Raw genomic sequence first — 26,764 nt, 5'->3', positions numbered from 1 at the left:
ACGAAACTGGAAGACAAGGGGGGGGGCCCAAGGTGACAGTCGGGCTGAGGAAATATGAATTTTATGACCAGTTATGTCCCCTATCTTAGACCCCCAACGGCTCCATGTACATGCTACAAGTACATGTATGTTCCCTCCAGTTCCAGCTATGAAGACGCAAATACATGTGCGTCCATCGCCAACATGTCCTCTTTCAGATCCGCCATGAATGGGTCGAATATTCCATTCCTAAATATGATTGGCCACCGACTTTATATGGTTCACTTTTCTAGTTTTACAGTTCAGGCGAGTAGGCCCTGAATTCTGTCATCAAGCCTTTTCCTGCTTCTGCCTCTGAAATGCTCCAGCCTGGACCTGCATCCGTGTCCATGAACTTTGTCTTACTCCCTGCGCGGCTAGCGGTGCCTGACGCGGCCTGTTGCCTGCCAAAAACTGTATTCAGCCTTCAAGTTATCTGCTCCGCTCCTCATCCAATGCATTCCTGTCTAGTAGTTTAGGTAAACATCCTTCCAGCTACCGAGCAAAAGGCTTGGCCTCGCTGTCTTTATGCAAGTAATTCATAGCCCCTGTCACCATGGAAGATTCCTGCCCCCTCGCATCGCATGTAGACACATAGACGCTTGTACACTCACTAACAGTCGGTATAGAATAGGATCTGTCCGAGAAGACCTTTCCTTTTGGATAAACCAGTTCCTTAAACAAAGATATTAGATACAATTTGGGATTAGGTTGACCTGACCCCCCAGACTTCTGTCTCCATATGTAGAGCTAAATGTCAATTCCCCTTCACCCTCTAGTTGCACGTCAATCACACGTCAATCACACGTCATGCGGCTGCGCGCGCATCTCTGCCAAATATTTCTGCTGACACTGCAGGATTCTCTTATGGATCCACCCACTTGTGACATCATTTTAAATGACGTTTCTAGTATACGCCTGTATTTACGCCTATTTTCATTACGTATGTGTATTCTTATCTGTATTATCAGCTGTTACGCCTCCTGCATCTGCCTTAATGCAATGCTTTTCATATATATATTGTTACTTGTCAATAATGTATTGCCTATCCCTTCCTGAACCTTCGTGGTGATGGAATATGATTGCCTGGTTCGAACCATAATTCCTTTGTAAGGAATAAAGTCCTTTTCAGAACCTCTAATACCACGGATTCTGCCTCTTATTTTGACTGAGTTATTCTTACTAGACTTTACCGCATAAAAAATAGTACAGGTAATTTAAATATTTACCACATAAATTGGCGCCCGAATAGGGACACTTTCTCATCTCACGCGCCGGAGGTGCGTTGCAGGCCCGGTCTCCTGCCACAGCTGGACGGAAAAAAAAAACGCGTACCCGCAGGATTTCCTGTATCTCCCTCCGGCCGAGCGGGGGTGACTGAGGCTGCGATCAACACCCAGACGAGGCGGTGAGAAGTGCGAAGTATCCCGACCAGAGCCTAGCTGAGAGAGCAAGATCCGAGGTATACAGAGGCCCACCAGGTTCCGAAGTTCCGAGTCGAGTCGAGTCCAGTCCGGTCCAGTTCAGTTCAGTTCCGAGGCCTTCCGTTCCGTGCTACCCGGTGAGTACCGTTGCTGGGGAGGCAGTTAGACGTGCACATTAATTTGTGGCGGTCCTGACGGGTTTGGGTACACAGATCCGGTCTGCACTGTTTTAGCAGTGTATCTGTACTGTTTAGCAGTATATCCAGTATGTTCATGTATATAATTCAATATTATCTAGTATTAGTATTATGTCAGTAACTAGTTTTCTTCTAATTATCATTGTTCGTTAAATGTTAAATGTTTTACTGTGTTCAAAAATTGTGGTATGAATGAGTGTTCATTATTGTGTTTATTGTATTAATTGTGTTCAAGTTCGGTTCAAGTAAGAATCAAGTAGCAAGGTTTAAAGATGCCGTTCTTTTCAAAATTAAGACAGATCAAAACTAGAAAAGGAGTACTCGAAGAAGCTGTTCCCATTCCATCTAGGGACACTCCAGGGTATTTTATGTATCATAAACATGGCCTAGATGCCGTATTATATCTTGACTTATGGGTGGACTACACCAAGGATCTAGCAGAAAGTCAGAGGTGGCCCGCAGCTGGGACATGGGATGCAGATTGCATCATGAGAGTAGAAGAAGAATTATGGAAAAAGAAAGCCAGACAGTCACAGAAAGATGCTATTGAGTTATGGCGTAAAGAATCGCGTAGGCGCACAGAGAAAGCACTCAGACTGGAAAAGAAAAGTAGGGAGAACTCAAATAGAGCCCGAGAAAACGTATTAGTTGAGGAAGGTATCCGAGTAAAAACAGAACAAGTAGACAGACAACGAAACACTCTTATGAATGGTATGTATCCTCTTTTGGCCGAAGGTTTACCTAAGGCCACCCCGGAAATACCGAAAGATTTGCCACCCCCATTACTCCCGATTAAAGCACATCCCAAGACCGCAAAAGATATTTTCCTTTCCTCCTATTTAGACGATGCAGCTCCCGAATATGTTAATGATCCTCCACACACGCCACCTGTCGATGGTGCTCAACCCCGAGATCATCTGCCTCCATATCCGCAACAACAAACTCCTCCGCACAATCCCACAGGTCCATCTGTTTCCACCGCTTTTCCTGCATCCACAGTTTCTACCTTACACCCCACAAATCCTTTTATGCCTAGCACCTCAGAAGGTGCGACAGCAATTTTTGCCACGCCACCGTCACGAAGTAAATCGTCTCTTAGAGATTTAGCAAACCAACGTACACCCCAAATAGCAACGTCCGACATGTTTAAGGAACATCTTGTAGATTGTAGATATGATCCAGTGCCCGGTAAAAATGATAGAATGCTGCTATCATCACTACGTATACGACGAGCTTCGCTATATTTAACGACGCTACCAGGAATGATTAAACATTTAGACAATATATATCGCTTTGTCCAAACAGGGCAAGGCCCTGAAAGTGTTGACGAAGCCATGGAATACCAGAAAGCGGATATACAGAGACAACTGTTACGTTTCTTCATAAACTGCTTGATCAGAGACAGAGATAGGTCCGAGGTAGACCAGGATGAAATGCAAGTACTTACCCGATGGGGTCAGAATATATCAGAGGGAAAACATGATAAACAGACATGTATAGTGGCTATGTGCCGAAAGATCCGCAAAGAAGTAGAACGAATACATAAAGCCAGATTGGAGGCAGACAAAACTGAATCAGAGGGAGAGGAGGAGGAAGAATCAGAAATGCCCACAGGACAATTAGAAACGATAGCCTATGTAGGTAGGGGAAGACCTTGTAACAATACCAGATACTTTAATGACCCGATACGTCCGGTACGTCCAGAATGTAACAGACATTTTCAAGTCCCTATGCTAAACACGAAGTCCCCTGAACACTTATTCCAGGCTACTGATAAATTACTCCGAGACCGAAGGGGGTATCATATGCTTGATTCTATGGATGAACAAGAATTAGCCAGGTCAGCAGTACAATGGGCTGACAGTTCTGAAAAATACAGTGATGATGCGTTGGCACACACTTTTTTGAATCTTACCCCAGACGAACAGCGTTTAGCTGGTATATACATGATACAACACCTCGTTATATTATATAGAAGCCAACACTCCGATCCTGGTCCCCTACCTGATATACTGATAGAATTACTCACGAATAAATGGAAAGGTTCAGGTACTGATTTAATTAAAGAAATTCTAGAATATCGACACCAGTACATTGTCTTCGTATGCCCAGAACATGTTTCAGTTCCCCCCAAGTTGGAAAGAAAAACGTATCACATAGACAGACAGAATCCCTTACGCGAAGTACACCCAATCAGAGGTGAGGACAATATTTTTAAACGCGTGTTTGTGTACGTGCCCATAACTAAAATTGAATTATTAGAAATGAAGAAAGTAGTACCTAGCCATGACAAAGACCCAGCAGGTTTCCACCGTGAGATAAAAGACATGTTACTCATGGGAGAGTATACTTACCCGGACATTATGAAAATATTAAAAGTCCTATTACCCGCCGGTATTTACGAGAAACTCAAAGAAAAGGAATGGGAGGTGGGAGACCAAAAGATAGATTGGACAGCATTAGAAAACGAAGAAAAGGCCCGAGCTGCAGGTTCAGGGCTTGGGGAAAGGACTACAGCATTACCAGGATTATTAGTGCAGGTACTACCACGTTTATTAACTACGAAAAAGGAAGACTGGGGTGCAATCTCAGCCTGTAAACAAAAACAAGATGAAGACACTAGTGATTTCTATTCCCGATTTGAAAAATGTTTTGGTATTAATAGTGGCATAAAAGCAAGTAGTGAGTCGTATCCACATCTGTTTGTGACAAAATTAGTTGAGAATTCCCTGCCCCAAGTTAAGAGTAGAGTATTAAAATTCGAGAGTACTTGGCAAGGTAACACACCGTCACAGATGTTACAAATGTTACAATATCATCACAATAGAATTAGAGAAGAACAAGAACATGAATAAAGACGTATGAAAGACACGAAAATGAAAATGCTTGTTGCTCAGTCAGTTCCAGCTGACGGTCATAAAAAGGGTACGACACAGTCAAATGATACAGTAGGTCCTGTTAGAGGGACATGCAACTATTGTAAACAGCCAGGTCATTATATACACGATTGCGCAGTTCTGAAACATAATATCTCTACGGGTATAACGAAAGAGAGACCACGTCCGCCTAGACAGGATCAGATCCAACAACAAGTACCTCAGAATATACAGCCTATGCCAGCTGTACAACAGACCGAACCACCACAACAGCCACAGCCTATTGCTGCAATACAAAACACGACACAACAAATGTACCAGTATGCACAAAATGACTATCCAGAGTATCAACGCTACACATGAAATAGCCTAGAGAGGGAAGTTGGCCTACCCCTTATCGAGGTTCCCGTAGATCAAGAGGGTCCTTACGTACAGAGTCAAGTATTAGGGAAAGACAGAAAGTTTCTACTCGATACAGGGGCAAGCAGAACCACTATCAGTCACAGCGAAGTCCCAGGGGCACCCCTCTCAGGCTCACAAAATATTTCCCTTGGTTTTTCAGGAAAGCCTACTATTAACGAAGTATCGCAACCACTTGCATTTACAGTCGGTCCATTAACACGGACTACAGATCTATTGCTTACTAAATCATGTCCAGAAAACTTGTTAGGTATAAAAACATTGAAGGCTCTAGGAGCTGTAATATGTTGTTCTCCGGAAGGAGTACGACTATTTTTGCGTGACTTTAAAGGTCACTACGTGTCTAGAGACATGGATCATCGGTTACAGAATTTACCTGCACATTTATGGGCACAAGGCCCCACTGATGTAGGTTGTATGCATATTACACCATATCGAGTCACACTCAAAACAGGAGTAGTACTACCACGAATACGACAATACAAGTTACCCCCAGATGCTGTTGTGGCTTTACTGCAAATCATTGACGAGCTCATTGCACAAGGAGTGGTTGTGGAAACCGACTCCAATGTATGTAATTCCCCGATAATTCCGATTCTTAAACGAACTGATCCAAAAGCACCACCAGTATATCGATTAGTTATTGATCTGCGAGAATTAAATAAATGCATTATACCACAATACCCCGTGGTCCCAGATATCTCTTCATTATTAACGGCCATAGATTCAGAAGCAACATTCTTTACTGTAATTGACCTCAAGAACGCCTTCTTTAGCGTCCCAATCGATCCGGAAAGCCAATATTTGTTCGGATTCAGTATAAATGGACGAAGTTTTAAATTCACACGCGCACCTCAAGGATTCACAGAAAGCCCCAGCATCTATAGCCAAGCACTGAAAAGAGAACTTGACAGTATCCACATGCCAGCTAACACTGCCCTGCTTCAATACGTCGATGATCTGCTGATCACCGCACGAAGCAAACCTGAATGTGAAAAAGCATCACTGACGGTTTTACATTTCTTAGCCGACAAGGGGCACAAAGTGTCCCCTTCGAAACTGCAATTCTGTGTCCAGCAAGTTGTGTACCTTGGGCACTTGCTGTCCAAGGGGGGAAGACAGCTTACACCCGACCGTATCCAGTTAATTGTTAACATGCCGCCACCTAAGACCCAAAAGGAGGTACGAGCATTCATAGGCCTCACTTCATACTGTAGGCAGTGGATCCCTCAATATGCATTTCTAGCGAAACCACTCATTCAGTTGACAACACAGGAGGCAGCGACATCGACTGTCCTCCCTTGGACTCAGGAACATACACAAGCTTTTGAAAGCTTAAAGAAAGCTTTATGCCAAGCACCTGTTTTAGCAACACCATGTTACAGCAAACGTTTTACACTTTTTGTGACAGAACGTGAAGGCACTGCTTTGTCAGTACTCACACAGGAACAAGCAGGATCACACAAGCCATGTGCTTATTTTTCTAGTACATTAGATCCCGTAGCTCAGGCTCTTCCTGCGTGCCTGAAATCAGTCGCAGCAACAGCTTTAGCAATCAGACAAAGCGATGCCATAGTGTTAGGACATCAATTGACAGTACAAGTACCACACGCAGTAGAGGTTCTCTTGAACCGGACCCAAACACAACACTTGACTATAGCAAGACTGACGGGTTATGAATTGACATTGTTCCAGCCACACATAGAAATCAGACGTTGTAGTACATTAAATCCTGCCACACTTTTGCCATTAAGTGGAACAGACCCATTGGCACATGATTGTATTGAAGTTATTACTATTACGACGAAACCCAGACAAGACTTGACAGATATTCCATTATCAGATCCAGACCTGACATTATATGTAGATGGTTCATGTATGAGAACAAATACAGGAGAGTTAGTGGCCGCTTATGCAGTCACAACAGATACTGAAATTATTGAAACGAATTGTATAGATACCTTGTCAGCTCAAGCAGCAGAGCTCATCGCTCTGACACAAGCCTGTATCCAAGCCAAAAAGAAGAAAGTCAACATATACACAGATTCACGTTATGCATTCGGAGTCGTCCATGACTTCGGCGTACTTTGGCGAGAGAGAGGTTATTTAACTTCTCACGGTGCCCACATCCAGCACGGTCCCCTTATTCAAGCTCTGTTAGATGCAATACATCTGCCTACTGCAATATCGATTATGAAGTGTAAAGCCCATACAAAAGTGACTGACATTATTTCTCAGGGTAACGACCTAGCTGACAGAACAGCTAAACAGACTGCTCAGAATCAGACTCATCCAACTGACACGACAAAGACAATAGTTCCGACACCAACACACTGCATGACAGTTAAGGATCCCGCCCTTGATGTAATTGACATACAGACACATGCTACACCAGAAGAAATAAAGAGATGGACTGAATTAGGAGGGATCCAAACAGATCAAGGATGGATGACGAAGGGAAAATCTATATGGTTTCTCCCCGACTCAATGGTTCAGGTCATCATTAACACAATACATAGTCCAGCGCACCTAGGAGAGAAAGCTATGCTAGACAGTATTCAACACATTTGGTTCAATAAACACTTGCGAGCAGCAGCTAAACAGAAAGTACGTACCTGTATGATTTGTTGTCAGTTCAATCCAGGAAAAGGCGTACCTGTAGACCAGGATGGATTTCAACCCCCCGATCACCCTTTTGAAGTCCTCCAGATGGATTATATCCAGATGGAACGATGTCGAGGATTCAAATATGTCCTCGTAGTTGTATGCGCTCTTTCCCGGTGGACAGAGGCGTATCCCGTCTCAGATTACACTGCCCCGACTACTGCCAAACAGTTAGTTCGAGAATTCTTCCCACGGTATGGTTTGCCCCGTATCGTGTACTCAGATAATGGCCAGCCGTTCTCATCCGAGCTAATGAAACATGTTTCACTTCTGTTAGGCTACCAATGGAAATTCCACTGTGTCCGACATCCCGAGGCAGCAGGTCTCGTGGAGCGACATAATCAAACTCTGAAAATTAGACTGTCCAAAGTATGTAGAGAAAAAGGTGTCGACTGGATAGTAGCTTTACCGGTTGCGCTCTTTTACATGAGAATGGTAGCACACTCTCGAACAGGGCTATCCCCGTATGAGGTGATCTTCGGTAGACCACCAAATATGTGGGGGACGCCTATACCTCGTAAAATAACTGATGTTGATTGTAATATGCTGACAGATTACCTGGCTTCCTTGATGTCTGCACTACAATCTTGTCGTTCACAGGTAGCTGCAGCTTTTCCCGATAACACTGAGGTGAAGCCCCATGACGTGGTTCCGGGAGATATTGTGCTTGTAAGGAACTTCGACAGAAGGAACCCGCTGGAGCCTCGCTGGCAGTCGCCTAAACTCGTCTTATTGACCCCAAGGACAGCTGTGAAGATTGAGGGACGTAAAGGGTGGTTGCACTCGAGCCATATCAAAAAGTTTCATGGACTATCATCCGACTTGAATTTTCAGCCCTGCATTCCCTCACAGACTGACTCAAAACTCCCCCTGGTTGACAAGATAGAAAAAGAAAACTATAAACTGAAACTAAGGTCTAGCAAGTCAGACAATTTGATTGTTTAAGTCCTCTCCAAGGTGAATCGGTTGAATTTGTCTCTGACATGTATCCTCTAGACCGAAATAGAGAGAGAAATAGACAGAAACAGCTCAAGAAACACGCGTACTGTAAATCACTTCGTAGTCACTGCATAGTGACATTGTTAATTATGTTTTTTCTAAGTCTCCTGATTATTATTTCCAGTATATTATTACACATGTATTACCCTATCTCCAAGCGTGCTTTCCATGCTACTGCCGAACATTCTTTTAGCGAATTACCCCCGCATGAGTTGTCCTATAGATTTGCGCTGCGCAACAACACATTCATTAGTATGTTACATCATTCTCATCAGACCAGCAATGCTACAAATTGTTGGATATGTGGCCGACTCCCTCCCTATCAGAAATACAAGGGAGTTCTGCCCCTCTTTCCGTATCCATTCACACACAATGGCTCCTGTGGAGCATGGTTTAGTTTGATTAATTCCCTAGATTCAAATACAGTAGTTTATCAAGACAACTGGGTATGGGGAAACCTGAACCTAGTTTTACTTAAAGTCTGCTACCCTAACAAGGAGGGACTTCCCAAAAGAACAGGAACTGATCTAGAAAATGAAGTATATGGATTAGGTAACTTTACACTTAATCTTATGATCCTGAATATTGAATCCGAAGCTACACCAATCTTGCCCGCTATGTCAGTATTTCCAGTTAGAGGCGAATTATGTGTAAGAAAGAATGGTTCAATACACATGGGCCATAGTAAATGTACCACTGTAATAGAATTCAATGATAAAGGCAAGTCTACATTTAGAGCTTCTCGTCACTCCTACTTCATCTGTGGTCACACCGCATACATACGCCTACCCCTAGATTGGGATGGTACCTGTTACATTGCATTCCTTCTACCACCTGTTTTCCTAGCCCCGCCTGATTATCATAGGAATACCCATTTAGTACACAATAGACAGCAGAGAGATCTCCCGATTGTCGACTACACTGAAACAGCATGGGAGAAATACACAGATTTCAATAAAGGTTTCTTTCCCTACATAGGTACAGTCACTAATAGTAAGTTGATACGTAGATTAACTAGAACCCTTGAAGCAGTAGTGAATGAAACTACTTCCGCCTTAGGCAACTTAACAGAGGAGCAGTCTGCGATGCGGATTGTTGTTCTTCAAAATCGTCTTGTCCTTGACGTCATTCTGGCCGATAGGGGCGGAGCTTGTAGGGTCATCGGATCAAGTTGCTGTGTTTTCATACCAGAAAACGCGCCGTCAGTATATAAAGCCATAACTCGACTTCATAAGATTGTAAGCCAGATACACCAGAATCCAGGCACCTGGACTTGGTCCGGTTGGTTCTGGAGCGTGTTGTCAGCCTGGGGATGGAGGATCCTATCCTTCCTAGGTATTGGCTTTCTCATATTATTCAGTTGTTGCTTATGTCTACAATGTGGGCCAGCGATTTGTGGTCTGTGTGCCACATCGTGTATCCCGCCTTCAAATTCTCATTCAAGATTCCGGAAGAAGAAAGAAGAACAAATGATGCTATATGAACAGATTGATGGATTGATGAAGATGGATATTTCATAAGGGTCCGTAGGGGACAAGGAGGGAATGAGGAAATATGAATTTTATGACCAGTTATGTCCCCTATCTTAGACCCCCAACGGCTCCATGTACATGCTACAAGTACATGTATGTTCCCTCCAGTTCCAGCTATGAAGACGCAAATACATGTGCGTCCATCGCCAACATGTCCTCTTTCAGATCCGCCATGAATGGGTCGAATATTCCATTCCTAAATATGATTGGCCACCGACTTTATATGGTTCACTTTTCTAGTTTTACAGTTCAGGCGAGTAGGCCCTGAATTCTGTCATCAAGCCTTTTCCTGCTTCTGCCTCTGAAATGCTCCAGCCTGGACCTGCATCCGTGTCCATGAACTTTGTCTTACTCCCTGCGCGGCTAGCGGTGCCTGACGCGGCCTGTTGCCTGCCAAAAACTGTATTCAGCCTTCAAGTTATCTGCTCCGCTCCTCATCCAATGCATTCCTGTCTAGTAGTTTAGGTAAACATCCTTCCAGCTACCGAGCAAAAGGCTTGGCCTCGCTGTCTTTATGCAAGTAATTCATAGCCCCTGTCACCATGGAAGATTCCTGCCCCCTCGCATCGCATGTAGACACATAGACGCTTGTACACTCACTAACAGTCGGTATAGAATAGGATCTGTCCGAGAAGACCTTTCCTTTTGGATAAACCAGTTCCTTAAACAAAGATATTAGATACAATTTGGGATTAGGTTGACCTGACCCCCCAGACTTCTGTCTCCATATGTAGAGCTAAATGTCAATTCCCCTTCACCCTCTAGTTGCACGTCAATCACACGTCAATCACACGTCATGCGGCTGCGCGCGCATCTCTGCCAAATATTTCTGCTGACACTGCAGGATTCTCTTATGGATCCACCCACTTGTGACATCATTTTAAATGACGTTTCTAGTATACGCCTGTATTTACGCCTATTTTCATTACGTATGTGTATTCTTATCTGTATTATCAGCTGTTACGCCTCCTGCATCTGCCTTAATGCAATGCTTTTCATATATATATTGTTACTTGTCAATAATGTATTGCCTATCCCTTCCTGAACCTTCGTGGTGATGGAATATGATTGCCTGGTTCGAACCATAATTCCTTTGTAAGGAATAAAGTCCTTTTCAGAACCTCTAATACCACGGATTCTGCCTCTTATTTTGACTGAGTTATTCTTACTAGACTTTACCGCATAAAAAATAGTACAGGTAATTTAAATATTTACCACAGGGCGAAGAGAATTGGAACGATAGGCTGGTCGTGAGGGAGCAGTGCTGCTCCGGGAAGCTCACCAAGGATGGGGTTCCCTTGATCTGTCCAGAGCTTGGGAGACATTGAAAGATAGTATGAAGGACCAAGAAGAGCCTTTGCTCTTAGAGGCATTGGAGGGATCCCCTTAGATGGTTGATGGAGATAATTGGCTGTATCCCCTAGAACAAGGACCTCTGGGATTTTGGCACTGTAGAACGGAATACCTTTATAACGTATTGGATATTGCATTCAATATTCTAATGTATTGTCAACTACTGTATTCAAACATTTGAACTGCTGGGTCAAGTGAATTTTTCTTGCTTTGGTTATAAGTACCTCATTTCCCTTGAGAGCTTTAAGGGGTCCCTCTCTGTTTTTTACCGAATGGAATAGACACTACAGTATTAACTATAGACTCCTAAAGATACCCTGTATACTGACACTTAAGCCTAATGTCGAGACAATCAATGTGGTAAGAGCTATAGGGGCATGATTGGGGGGGGGCTGAAATACAATGAAAAATAATTTGTTGACAGAATCCTACATTTTAGCATAACTAGCTGCAGTTAGCTATGTAAAACCAATAAAGTATGTTTAAAAAAAAAGTGCAGACCCTCTTAACGGAATATATGTTGGCATCCACAATTTGGGCTGGGGATTTAAACTGTGTCCTCAATGGTGAGATGGACAGAGTGCCGCTTAAAAAGCGCACCAAGCCGGATGTGGCAGCAGCACTGATGAAAGTTCTGGCCAATGCAGATTTTGTATGTGCCTGGAAAGCCAAGTACCCAACATCCAGAGTGTATTCTTGCCATTCCCCTACCCATGGCACATATAGCCGACTTGACCGTATCTTAGTTAATGGGCTAGTCATGGATACAATAGCGTCTGTTAAATATCTGGGTAGATTTCTCTCAGATCATGCCCGCTGCTTGCGAATTGTGCTTGGACAGTGGGGCGTGGACTAACGCTGACTTGGTAACTCCCATCAGACATTTTGATGCATGAGGTGTGTTTGACGGACCTCTCTGGGGCAATTGATGAATACATGAGTTCAAGTAATATTTGTTGTATGTCTCACTTTGGGAACAGAAATGCTCAGCTAAATACGAGTACAGTTTTTCCTTGCTATAATTCTGGATGTCTTTCTGAACTTTGTCAGCTTTATTTTTTATGGCAATTTTTTTTAACTCTTCGATTGTTTCATTCAGTTTTTAAAGGGCGACCTTGGCCTCAGAAACTGGATCTGTTTTGTGTAGTAATTTTCCAACTCCCCACCTTCTTCTAACTCTTTTTTGCTGTGTTTGAGGGCCATTCCTATGCCCAGTCCCACCCACTGCCTAGAGTATTTGGTGGCTATGTGGCTGAATACACCTCTAAATTTCTTATCTTCTCTAAAAATACCTGGGACATTACGAACCCGCAAGCCAAGAGGAATTATACCAGATGTCACGTATTCGGTGAGCATTTGTGTATGTAATTCTGTTTTCATATGTTTCTTTTTACACTTCTTTAACTTCTCAACAGATTGAGCAGGTAAAGAGAGGCCACTAATAGCTTTCATTATATATTCTTTTATGTAAGTCGGGCCTCTCTGTCAGACATACTATTGTTGGAAAGTCAAAAGTGGTGTGTAAACCCCAGCAACAGCTGGGTTCCAGCCGCTATTTAGTATAAAGCAATAAACAAGTAATAATATAGAGTGATGACTCCCTGAGTTGGGAGTAAATGGTACAATATTATTGATGTGGTCAGAAAAGTCTCTAGTCCTCGTGTCTTCAGCGCATGTTACAATCTCTGTTCTGACTACAGGTGGTGGCCCATGTTACCTGCTTGTCAGCTCTGCAGAGGTTGTGAGGAGAAGGTCGGGCAAAGCCTGTTATTTCAAGGTGTCCAACAATCTCCCTTCAGAAGAGGATTATTCAAATGAATGCAGCACGCTTGGTCCTGTCGCAGTGGTCACTGTGTCTTCGGCAATTTCGACCTTCCACTGACAGAATACCGACAGGTCTTAAGGCAAGGCAAATGTGGCCCTAAATGGGCCAACTGGTCAGCATTGATGTGTTCCTGACTTTTGCAGCCTTCCCATGCGAACCAGCTCTACCTCAGTGGCAACGCAGCTTTTCTCTATCAGCAGGTCAGATCACAGTCCACAACCGCTATCAGGAGACACAATGGATGTTGAATTGGTGAAGTCTTTGGGTGTAGTTCTCAGCAACAACCGCTGGGAGGGAGATCAGGACTCCCACCGGCTGCATGGTTCAATCCTGGCTTTGCTTTCTCTTATAATTCTTTTTATTGAAACGAGCATCGGTTCAAATATACAATACAGAGGACACAGAAAATGAAGAAATAATAACGACATACGGAGGATGAGGATTACATTTCAACATAAGAAGGGAACATCTTGGGGTAAGGGGGATATTCGGTTCAGAGCAATCAGGCGGTGTACAGATTTCACCCCATGGCTTTGCTTTCTCAAGTTATTTACTTTCTCCGGGTGTTCCTCATACCAGGAACATACTGAGCTCCTCCTCCTTGACAGTCTCAATCTTGAAGCCAGAGAGACTCCTTCTCTTTCTCAGCAGACAGGCATGTCTTTAGACAATGTGGAGACTCTCAGCTCATTCTGCAGAAAGTGTGGCCTTTGGATAATGACCTCTCACCTCTGGGAGACAGGCTGTCAGGCAACCTCAGCTCTAGGTTCACAGCAGACCTTCAAGCACCCTTCAGAACACTCCCTTCCTTGGTCATGAAGAAGTTGGAACAGGAACAAAGGTGGATGATCTGATTCTCACTTCCATACATCATCATCATCAATAGCGTTATTCTGTTTAAAACCGATAAAACCATAAAAGTGAACGAACAAAATAAATAAATTCATTACAGCATACAGACACAAGAGAAACATTTTATTAATCAAAATCATAGAATTCCTTAGACTGACGGAACCCTTTAAAAACCATGAAACATGCCAACGATGCCAGCATCACTTAGCAACTATAAGAACAGTAACGCTGGTCTAGCTTGAGTAAAATGTATTGCCCACATAAGGAGTTTTAAAAACGTCTATGCCATTGTTTATAAATAAGAGCATTTTTAACCCAGGCTATGTCAGCTTTGACAATGCTCTCTGATTTGTTAAATAAATCTGGGGTCCAAGTTTTAAAAACCCTACCTGAAGATATCTGAGCATCAACCAATTGAATTCTAACTCCTGTTTAAGCCAGATAGACAACCATAGGGTATAGTGTCCGACACAAAGCCGTGCCCCAACTCTTCATGGACAATGAATGTAGCAGAGCTAAAGGAGAAGACCCCGGCACTCAGCTGATTTATATACAACACACATTCAATTTGAAATTAATCATACGTACTACAAATACCAAATCATAGAGAGAAGAACCAATTCCCATGGGGAGTTTCACAAGACCAACAAGTGTAAGCTGTGAATTTAGTTTAATAATTTTAAAGCACAAAGCAAATCATCTTAGCATATTACATCAAAGACTTGAACAGAACATCAGACAGCATGTATATCCCAAGTCTTGTAGTTCTTATGAGTGCTTTTGACACGTAGAGTGTTCTTTCTGAAACAGCCAACGCGCGTTTCGTCACCACCGTGACTTCCTCAAGGCTGTAGAATAATAATAAAACAAGCAATGCCAATATTCAAATACGCTAGTGACTAAGGGTAAGTGTATCGGATAGTGTGGTACCTGACAGGAGGTCTGTTTGATCCTAACTTTGATGGGAGAAATTACAGTACCAAGGCTGGCCAAAATTTGAACCACTCTCTCTCCGCGTTTTTACATGGAGTAAGAACTGCCAATAACAAACCTTAAACTTTGGATTATTAGCCTAAATGATTTCGATATTCACTTCTCAAATAAAACTTTTCTTATATATCCTAGGACCTTATCATGGTTCCTTAAGAAGATTCTACGGGAGACTTGAAGAACAGCAGAGCAAATTTAGCTCGCTCTGGACCGTGTAAGTGTTCTCCTTCAGATTTTAATTATTCTTTTAACCAGTTTGTTTCCAACATGGAGACAACTTTCTCCAAGACTAAGTTCCATGGGAATTGGTTCCTCTCTCTATGATTTGGTATTTGTAGTACGTATGATTAATTTCAAATTGAATGTGTGTTGTATATAAATCAGCTGAGTGCCGGGGTCTTCTCCTTTTGCTTTGATTACAGACCATGTGTGGCCTGTTTGACTGATATCCTTGGTAGTGGGATATCTGACCTCGATTGGCACCTTCCAAATATTTTGTCTCAATTTGGACACATTTGTTGTATTGAACTGCCCCACTAGCTGAAGTAAATAGCCTGAGTGATTGTGCGACTCATCATCCACCACTACCTTGTGTATGAACTTGAAATGTAGCAGAGCTGTTAGGCAGCAAGAGTAAGCATTTCAGAAACATATTCTCAACGATTGGTAAGGCAGATATGTTGGCAATCACCCAGATGTCACTTCCATAAGCTGCTATGGCCACACATCTGGCCTTGTAGATCACAAGCATAGCTGCCACATATTTATGCCTCAACCTAGCAGCAAAGCCAAATACAGATGCGGTACACCTGGCAAAAGGGTGTCTTCTGGTTCTAACTGGAGGTGACAAACTAATAGATGAATCAAACAAAATGCCAAGATAAGAAAATGTGTTCACCTTCCTTAGTACTCTGCCTTTGCTAGTCTAGGTTTTACATTTAGTAGATTTAGGTCTATTATCAAAGGATGGGACTTTGTAGCATTTATGCTCAGGTCCAAACTATCCATATAACTAACAAATGTGTCTAGTAAAAGCTGCACACCTTGGGCTGCTCTTGAAACTAAAACAGTGTCATCAGCATAGAGGAGTAAAGGGACTGGCCGCCCACCTATCATGGACATGCCACGTCCCCCTGCTGCTAAAACCTGCCCAGCTTATTCACATATAAATAAAAAGAGGGGCGAAATACAGCCTTGCCTCACCTCACTTTTTAGTGTAAAGTCATTGACATCAATTAGGGGTCACCAGGGGTCATAATTGCAACCCCTAGGCCAACAGTAGCAACCCCTGTAACATTACCTGCAACCCCTTGGCCAGCATAATCATCACTCATTTCTCACTCTTGTTTCCAGACTCCCGGGGCCAGCCAGTGCTTACGTGGACTCAACGGGTATTTATTTTTTTTAAATACAAAAATGAACACCACATGGCCACCCCAGTGGTGTGCTTGCTCACAGGGCTGTCAAACTGTAGGAGCATGTTAAAGCATTACAAATGACAACCCTTGTATGATATCACACCAATCATATCACTTTGTCTGCTCCCGTGCTAGACCCCTCACCTCATCACATACCACAACCTCTCCTCCTTTCAAGTTGTCAGAAGACCTCATGGTGGAGCGCTCTTTTGGAGGCTGTGCAATACATGTGCATTGGGTAGAGGGCCCCTTCCCAGACCAACAGCCGAACCAAGCCCAGGCCCACGTAGAATCCCAAAGCAACCAACAGCCAATGGTAGTAAATGATAGCCCTGACTGCCTGGCATAATAATTTATTCTGCTCTGCCCTGCCCGGCCCCTCGCTTCCTTCCCTCTACTCCTGCAGTAGTTTCCCTCACTTTGGCCAACATCACATGTCGGATGAATAGTGTTGAGTAAAGGTAAGAAACAGTACCCCATTAACAGTTGTCCCTGACCCACAGGGTCGGATTGGTAAACCAGACATTCGGGCGAAGGTGAAGGGTGAAGGGCCAGTACCTGAGGCCTAGTTGTGGGCTGTTTTTTATCCAGTGGTGTCTCCATTTTAAAAGATTTCACAGTGAACTGTCCTATATTGTCTGGCGTCACAAGTGGCTATCTGGGGCATAAGATGCTCTCTCAAAACTTGCAGCGGGAACAGACGAAATCCTGTAATCTCACCACCTGTTAGGTGGGGCTGGCAGCATCCGTACATGTCCCCTGCTGGGCCGGCCCACTCGTGTAAGGGGCTGGCTTGGGCCACCCATGGACACAATAATGTGTGCAGATTGAGGCCAGCAAAGGAAGGGGAATGAGTAGGACCAGCATCACTGAAGCCCAGCTGTGAAGAGCGTATAGACTGGTTTACACACGCATGGTTCATTGGCTCTGTATTGTTTGTGACGTAAAGTGCACTGACACCCTACACTATGTTGTGCTATAAAACAATTAAATGCATGTGAGAGACGGGCCAACAAAGATTGCTGCACTGGGCCAAACCAGCGCTAAAGCCGGCCAAGCCTCAAATCCTACGCACATGACACGTACATTTACAAGTCGATCATGCATATACTATCCAGGAGACCAAAGGAAATAACACCTCTTCAGAATAATTATTTTTAAACGTAGGTTAACTTGCTGCGCTTTCCCTTGAATGCATGCATGGTGAGAGCGAGAAGCCACAAAACCCTTTTGACATACATCAACATCTCTTTTGGCTTCAAACTCTCACTTCACCCATCTGCAGCCCATATCATTTAATTAGAGTTGGGTTAGCTGAAACATATATATTTTTTATGTTCAAAACATTTAATATTAAAAACAACCAAACATTCCACATGTTAAAATCTGTGCAAGATACGCCTCCCATTGTTGTGTTTCAGGAGAAACATTCGCCCTTCCAACAGGTTTCAAAGGAGCATTCAATTAAAAAAAAAAAAGAAGCTGTGAACACCCATTCCTCACTGTATGAAACTGGCAGCATCATTCATCTGACCCCTCCCCTGCCCTGCCAGTGATCCAGCGCAGAGTGCAAAATCCCTCTCTACTGCCACGGACTAAAAGATCTCACACACACACACACTATCTATACATTCGCTGGTGGGGCCCATAACACCAACGCACACTTACCATTAGTCCGTGCAAGAGGCGATTTATCCTTCCAGCGCTGGATAAAGAGGGAGGAAGATACCACTTTACCCTAATGAGCAACACACCTACAAACCAAATATTCCATATTTGGTATTATCCTCCTAACCGGGATGGATCTGTTAGTTGTAGTTTAAGTGAAATACTAATACTCTAATTAACCTTTACATTAACACATTTCAATGAATAAACAACCCGACTAATTTCTGTAGATGTTCAAATCCAAATTTATATTAATATTGCAGATTAAATCATTCATTTGATCAAGTTGCCATTCATATTTACCTATTCTGGCTAAAGTCGTCCTCTATGTCAAATATGGTAGTCTCACAATTCTATGCCCATCAATTTAGCAGGTTAAGTTCATCAGGAATTTGGTCATTAATTCAGTCCGTCATAGATTCAGGCTAACAGCTGTCCTGCAGTGTCACCGTCCTCTCTGTCAGCATATCATCAGGAAATCGAAGGAGCGACTTCTGACCTCTCTATTCTATGGGTCTTTATAGTAAAAATCATTGACAATTTGTATCAAAAACGGGTCTTCAAATGTTCTGATTGGTCCATTGGAATCGTCTGACAGGATTCTCATCAACTAAAGTCTCTGATGTCATTGTTCTTGAATAATCCGGTTTTTAGTAGCATTATTATTGTTCATTCAGACAAGCTGGCTTGTATCCCAGAGCAACCTTGAAGGGTACATGTTCATCTGGGGTCAGGTCCAGGCCACTGTGTATCTGTTATCAGCGCAGGTGCACTTCGCCCAAGCCTTGTTCAGCGTTGGCAGTCGTGTTATGCACCAAAGTCAGCCATCTTTCGGCAAGTCAAAATAGTCAACTTAAGCAAAGAAACACAAAAACGTAATTAATACATAGAAATGACTAATTAAATGTTATTCCCTCGCTAATACCCATATGTGTGTGTATTTATCTAGCAAAAAGCAACACTCATTGCGGGTTATTCTTACAAAATAAAGCACGAATCACAATTACATCACTAAAGCAACATATATCATGCAATATTCTATTTATCTATCATTAGTATGCGTACGGAATTTAATTCACGTAATTAATTAGGCCATGCAGATGCAAATCCCACGTGTATTTCGGTCATTAATGAGGTGGTTAATTATTCTCACATCACTCCAAACCATTAGTACTATTGTAATTAATTAATTAATCTAATTAATAAAACGACATGCAAAATGGGGTCGGTATACAAAATTTTGCATAACCCGCTCCAGCAATCCCCCCTTTGGTGATTTTATCACCACACCACCCAAAATTTTGTTCTGTCTTTACGGAATCTTTAAAATGTTTTCTTGCTCTTAATCATAGTTCAGTTTCACCCATTTCTTCTCTTTTTGCAGTTTTATATATACTCTCCTTCCATTCTTCTAATGTTATCTTTTCCAAAACTCTATCTAGTTTCTTATCTTTTCTTTTTGTATTTTCACTTTTTATTCTTTTCTTATTTTTCTTGTTTCTACAGCAGATACAACATAATCTTATCATTAAAACTATGCAGATTACACATGTTAATGGAAACAATATTTTACCTATAAGAGTACTACCTATTTTCACTAAGAAATTCTTAATAGCAGCTATTTTCTTTCCAATTCTATCCCAAACACCTTCAACCTCCAGTGGTGCAAGTTCATCATACAATTCAGTAACATTTTTAATATAAGTTTTCAGATCTTTGCTTTCGTCAGGAATGTAAGTACAACAATGTTGAACTTTCAGCATTCCACAGACTCCACCCTCTTTTGCCAATAAAATATCAAGGGCAAGATGATTTTGCATTACCATAGCACGCATGGCAACCATTTCAGTGTTAACCAATAAGAATCCTCCAGCGGTGCTTGTTGACAAGCGATCCACTACTGTTGACAATTTTCTAATTTTGTTTGCATTCAGAGTTATTCCCACTGCTGGTATCAATGCTTGAAAAATATCACCTACAATTTCTGCCCAAGATTCTCTCTTGGTCCTAGCTAAATGATTACTTAAGCTATGTACACCATCTTCTCCTCTATCCATATGAAAGATTTTTGGAAAGACCAGGCCTAGGTAACATGTGCCATACCAATGGTCTGGCAAACGATAATATGCCCTGTTCCCACAAATAAAATATAATCCAGGAAAGACTGGATCTCTTCCACCTTTGAATCCCCATCCACCCATGATTCGATATGTATCATGGCACTCACCATTACCTAGAAAATAATTATCATACACTGTTTGATTCCTTCGAATGCAAAACTTCCCTTTCTGAGGCCAATCTAAAGCTATAGTTGGACTAGCTTCTCCTTTCAAATGTTTTTCTTTCTCTATATCCCAGATTGTTTTCTCCACTTTCCCTTCTGCTGCTTTTCTTTGCATTTTCAATCTCCTTTCTTCAACCATGTCTAGGAATGTCTTTTCCCCCTTCTTCAAACTGCATGTTAGATTGTTTCTAAAAATATACTCTAATGTTAGTTCCTTAGTTTCTAAAAATAATTCACCTAATACCTTAGCAGGCTTTACTTTGTTCAATTTATTATAAGAAGGCACTTGCGCAAAAATGTTATCTACATCTGAAAAATAATATTCTAATTTTCCTGTCTCATAAAACAAACTAGCTATTACACTACATGTTATTCCATACGTTGCCGGAAGGTGATGATATGTCACTCCCTCAGAAACAGATGCAGGTAACTGCATACATACGTAGCAGTCCCGTACGTCCATTGTCTTTACATATTCATATGATAATTTTGAAAATACATTATTAGAAAAATCTGTCTTTATGCAAATAATTTTTATCTATTCTAGTTGGAACTACCTTTGGAATCTTCCCTATATTAGTTTTATTCTCACTATGTCCTTCTAAAGTGTCTATAGTAGCCCTAAAGGAAATGACAAGAGCAAGGATGCTCCATAAAAGCATTAATAATCCTGTACAACAACAACACATTTTACACCATCTTTTCATGAATGTACATCTACCTTTACTACTTTCAATGTTAGCCATCTTGTTAAAATGGACCGTGTCTTTTGACTTAGCCTCTTTTACTTCACAACTAGTTTTTCTAACCTAAGGTTCTAACACCTATTTGGTTCTACCAGTCACTATTTTTTTTTTTTTTTTGAAAATTTTATTGAACAATAAGTCAATTACAAGCATGGGCCTACAACCACCGGGGCCGGCCGCTAGATTCAGAAAGGATCATACAGTTGTTAAGGCAGTAGTCGACTCCCGGGGCCCAGCCCCGTACATGGCTCCGGATAGTCCTAGGAAAACAGGATACCGAGGTTTAACATAAATAACAAATAAAAACAAAAGGCGAGGCATAAGGGCAAAAAGTGTGGGTCAGGCTACATCCGGGGGACTCTACTTCAGACCTTCAAATAGCTATCAAGAGGAAGGAGTACTGATAGGTCGGGGGGGGGTCACGGGAGAGGAACGCCTATATTCGGTTATTCCAAAAGTCGCAAGGAACCATCAAGGGTCAGGGGGACAAAGCAATATCGGTGTCCACTAGGGGGGGAGTACAGATACCCCCACGATACGCGTTCCATTGCCCCCAGATTCTACCCCATGCCCCCGGTTTACCACGAGCCACATACACAGTCTTCTCCCTGAACATGCACCAGTCCATGTTCTCCTTCCATACGGACACGGTGGGAGGCCGCTGGGAACCCCAAAGCTGCGCTATATCTCTCTTGGCAATCATGTTCCCCAGGGCCGCCCACCGAGTCTGAGCCGCATTATAATCATTGGGCTCCCACACATTCAGGACACAGCGACGCACCTCCGGCAGCAGCGCAACCCCGGTGACTTGTCCCATGACCACATGAACCCGGCGCCAGTATTCAGCCACCTCGCGGCACTCCCAAAGGATATGGAGAAAGGTGGCACTGAGCCCACATCCCCGCTTACAGAGCCCGTCTTCAGAAAATCCCATCGAGACCAAACGGGGACCCGTCACATACACCCGGTGGAGAATCTTAAGCTGGACCAGGCGGAGACGGGCTGGAATGGCCACTTCCTTGGGGGACGACAGTGCGGACTGCCAGTCCTCGTCGTCCAGTTCCACCCCATCCCCCGTCCACGCCTCCCGGAGGCGCACCAAGAGGTCAGCCCGATTATTGATAAGTTTTTTATAAATTAAAGAGATAGTACTGTCGGGGACATGACCATCGAGTATGCGGTCCTCGAGGGGCGAAGAAGCCGGGATCGTGGTCCCCTCCCCAAAAACAGAGAGCAGGGCATGCCGAACCTGGGCGTAGCGGAAGAACTCCCTTTCCGTAAGTTCGTATTCGCTCTGGAGCGCCGCGAATGTTTTAACCGCACCCTTAATCCATAAGTCTCCCACTCTACTAATACCAATCGTGTCCCAACGTTCAAACCCCTTCGTTGTCCAGAGGCTTCCCAGTCGGTCGGAGGCAAACAGGGGAGTAGCACATGTTAATCGCTCACTCCAGCCCATGGCTACATTGGCCGCCTTCCAGATCCGTACCGCAATCTTAGTAGGGCCCGTAAGGGTCCGTCCAGCCGAGCTGGAGTAAAGTGCCCTGTTATAGGTTCCGCCGGGAAGCAGGAATTTATCCATCTCATACGCCGGATTCAAGCCAGGCGCATACGTGGCATGGTTAATGGCCGATAGCTGTGAGGCCCAATAATACCTGCGAATGTCGGGAAGCGCGATGCCCCCGTCGTACCAGGGGAGAGTAAGCTTTGCCAGAGCGATACGCGCCCGTCCGTCCCACACCAGTCTCCTCTGCAGGCTCTCCACCTCCCGAAAGTAGGACACAGGAATGACATCGAAGGAGTTCTGAAGTGCATAGAGGAATCTGGGAAGGGACATCATTTTAAACAGTGCTGCCCGACCCAGCGGGGACAAGGGCAGCTTACACCACCGAGCCGTGTCCTCCCTCAAACGCCGAAGTGGAAGCAGGAGATTCTGCTCATAGCGAGCCACCGGGTCCATCGAGACGTATATTCCCAGGTATTTAAAGCCGGACAGAGATAATTGGATCGGAAGCCGAGGCGGCAAGAGAGGAGGGTCACCGGAGATAGGATAGACACAGGATTTAGACCAGTTGATCGTTAGACCCGAATTTCTCCCAAAGGAAGTCAGAACATCAAAAAGAACATTAAGCGACTGCCGCGGCGAGGTGAGATACAGGAGAATATCGTCCGCATACAACGAGACCCGATCCTCGAAGCCCGGGGCCCACCGGATCCCTCTGATCGAGGGCTCCCAGCGGAGCCAAGCAGCGAGCGGCTCCAGGGCAAGAGCAAAGAGCAGAGGGGACAACGGGCACCCCTGCCTCGTACCCCTACCGAGAGCGAAGGGCCGAGAGACCCGCCCATTAACCACCACCTGAGCCATGGGTCCCGTGTAAAGAAGCTTCACCCAGCCAAGAAATCCTTCCCCAAAGCCGAATTTGGTCAAGACCGCCCAGAGGAATGGCCACTCGATGGTGTCAAAGGCCATCGTGGCGTCTAAAGAAACCAGCACGGCTGGTTCGGAGAGGTACTCCGCCCTGGCGAGGGCGCCGTGAAGACGCCGCAAGTTAAGAGCGGTGTTACGGTGAGGGATGAAGCCGCATTGATCAGGATGAATCAGATCGCAGATGACGCTCAACAAACGATTGGCAAGGACTTTAGCCAGGATTTTAGGCTCTGCGTTTAGCAGTGAAATAGGCCTGTAGGAAGCACAGCGGTCTCGTGGCTTACCGTCCTTGGGGATCACGACTATCGTAGCCAGACGCTGGTCGTCAGGAAGGGAGCCTGCCTCAAGGGACTCCTGAAACATACGACGGAGGAAGGGCGCGAGTTTATCCGGGCGCAACTTATATAATTCAATAGGCAGACCGTTGGGACCCATCGCCTTGCCCGAACGAAGGGACCGAATCGCAGTTGCAATTTCATCTACAGACAAGGGGGCGTCCAGCTGCTCACGGTCTTCGACGGACAGGCAGGGCAAAGCAATATCCCTCAGCAGAAGGCAAGAGTCTTCTTCATCCCTATCAGTCACCGGGGAGTACACGGCCCGGAGGTGGTCAGCGAAACATTCCACAATCTCACCAGGCTCAGTCACACACACTCCATCCGAGACACGCAGCTCCGGGACCACACGATTCACTCTCTCCTTCTTATCCAGCCACGCAATCAACTTTCCCGCCTTGTCCCCGGCATCATACAATCGACCCTGCTGCTCCCTATACATCGTTTTGGCAGCGTCAGTGACAAGAGACCTGTATTCAAACTGTTTCAGGCTGAGGGCATGGAGCCCGTCCGGAGTGACACCCGTCTCCAAGGCCGACTCCAGCCCCGAGATGTCAGTCTCCAGCTTCACCACTGCCTCGTTCGTGAGCTTCTTAGCCACCACTATCTGGGAGAGGGCGTGTCCGCGGATTACGGTTTTAAAGGCTTCCCACAGGGTCATTGCGGACGACACCGACCCCTCGTTTTCAAGGAAGTATTGGTCCATAGCCTTAACCAGGCTGTCGCGAGTCGCAGGGTCTCGCAGGTACCACGGGTTAATGGGAGCGATCCGCCCTGCAGACCGCGACTCGGTGTCAAAGAGCAGCCACAGCGGGGAATGATCGGAGATACCCCGCGCCAGGTGCCTAACCTCTCGAATCCGACCAGTCTGTGCCGCGGGCATAAGGAAATAGTCTAACCTAGAAAGACTCCCATGCGCCCCAGAGTGAAAGGTGTACTGACATTGGGTCGGATGCATTAATCTCCAACTATCTACCAGACCGAAGGTCTCCAGCAGTCCCCCAAGCCATGCCTGGGCAGCGGGGAGGGCCCTGGGTGGGTGACGATCCAGGTCACCCGACACCACCGAATTAAAGTCCCCGCCCATAAGCAAAAGACTATCCGGAAGTTCAAGCAGCATTCGACCCAAGTCCGCGAAGGTGGAGTTCTGGAGGCCCGGGGGGACGTAAACTGAGACCAGGGAAAGGGGCTGCCCCTCCCACCTCCCAGTCAGACACACATAGCGCCCTATGTCATCCGAGATTACCCTAGTGATATCCAACGGAAGTGAGGATCGCAGGAGAATGCCCACCCCCCTGGAACCAGTTGTGAAACCAGAATGGGCCACGAGGCGGTATCCCCCCCTGTTCATTGCATGACAAACATTACCAACCAGATGCGTCTCCTGGATAAACACCACATCAGGAGTCAGACGACGCAAATACTGCAGTACTACACCCCGTTTGATACGGTCCCCCAACCCATTGACGTTCCATGACATCAGCCTCAACCCGTCCCCCCCCATCCCCTCCAATAGATCAAAGGCCCCCCAGTCAGTAGCACAGTTCCCGAATCTGGACAAAAATCAATACCTCGCCCTGCAAACAGAAAACACACAACAAAACAACCCCTCCCTCCCCCCAACCCCCCCCCAAATCCAACTCCCCCCACCCTGCACCCCTGCGGGCCAGAAAACCCCCCCAACTTGCAGTGTGCCTGTCGCCCTACTAACCCCATTCTACGAAAAGACCCCGGAGGAGGAAAGGGACCCGTCCCCGCCCGCCCCCCACACAGGTCCTAGTGAGACAAAATGAACAAAAGAAGTAAAACCCAGCTGAACAGTGCAAAATGGCAAAATCAAGGACCAAAAGTCACTCCAAAGGGGACCCGTCACCTTCGGCGCCTGCAGAGGGCCCGGGACGGCCACCTCTGTCCGGCAGCGAGTCCAGCCAGTCACTCACGGCCACAGGAGAGTCAAAAAAGGCAGTCCGATCCTCATGTTCCACTCGGAGTTTTGCAGGGTAGAGCATAGAGTACTTTAGGCCCAGTTCACGGAGACGACGCTTCACCCCCTGGAATCCCATCCGCTGTTTCTGGACAAGTTGGGTAAAGTCCGGATAAAAGTTAATGGATGAGTTCTCATGACGAACCGGGCCGTGGACCCGTGAGGCCTGCAGAATCGCATCTCGGTCTCTATAGTGGAACAGTTTGGCCACGATAGGCCTCGGGGGGGCCCCCGGCCGTGGCCGACCGCCCGGAACTCGATGGGCCCGCTCCACGGCAAAGAACTTACTTAGGCCTGCAGGGGTCAACTGTTGGAGGATGAGTTCCTCGACCAGGAGGTCAACCGGGCGGTTGTCGGAGGACTCCAGTACGCCTATGACACGGATGTTGTTGCGTCGGGCCCGTCCCTCGAAGTCCTCCAGCCGCCGGGCCATCTGATCGTTGACCGCCTTAATGTCACCAAGCGCGGCCTGCAGGTCCGACACATCCGCACCAAGGGTGGAGGTCCGCGCATCGAGAGCCTGAACCCTCCCGTTAGTTTTGGAGAGATCTGCCCGAATTAAGGTGACATCGATTGCCACCGTGTCGATTTTACGGGCCAGGGCCTCGTATTGCGTGGCGATGGTTTCCCTGATGCCATCAATGGCGCCCATGATGTCCTGCAGGGAAAGCTCCGGAGAGACGGTCGTGCCACCACCGGCGGCATCCGGGGGGGGGCCGGTCGCTCCAGGGGACCCTCTGCCCTGAGTGTA

Source organism: Triturus cristatus, chromosome 9 (genome assembly GCF_964204655.1).
Source record: "Triturus cristatus chromosome 9, aTriCri1.1, whole genome shotgun sequence".
Classification (NCBI taxonomy): Eukaryota; Metazoa; Chordata; class Amphibia; order Caudata; family Salamandridae; genus Triturus; species Triturus cristatus.
Note: the sequence above shows the minus strand (reverse complement) of the source record.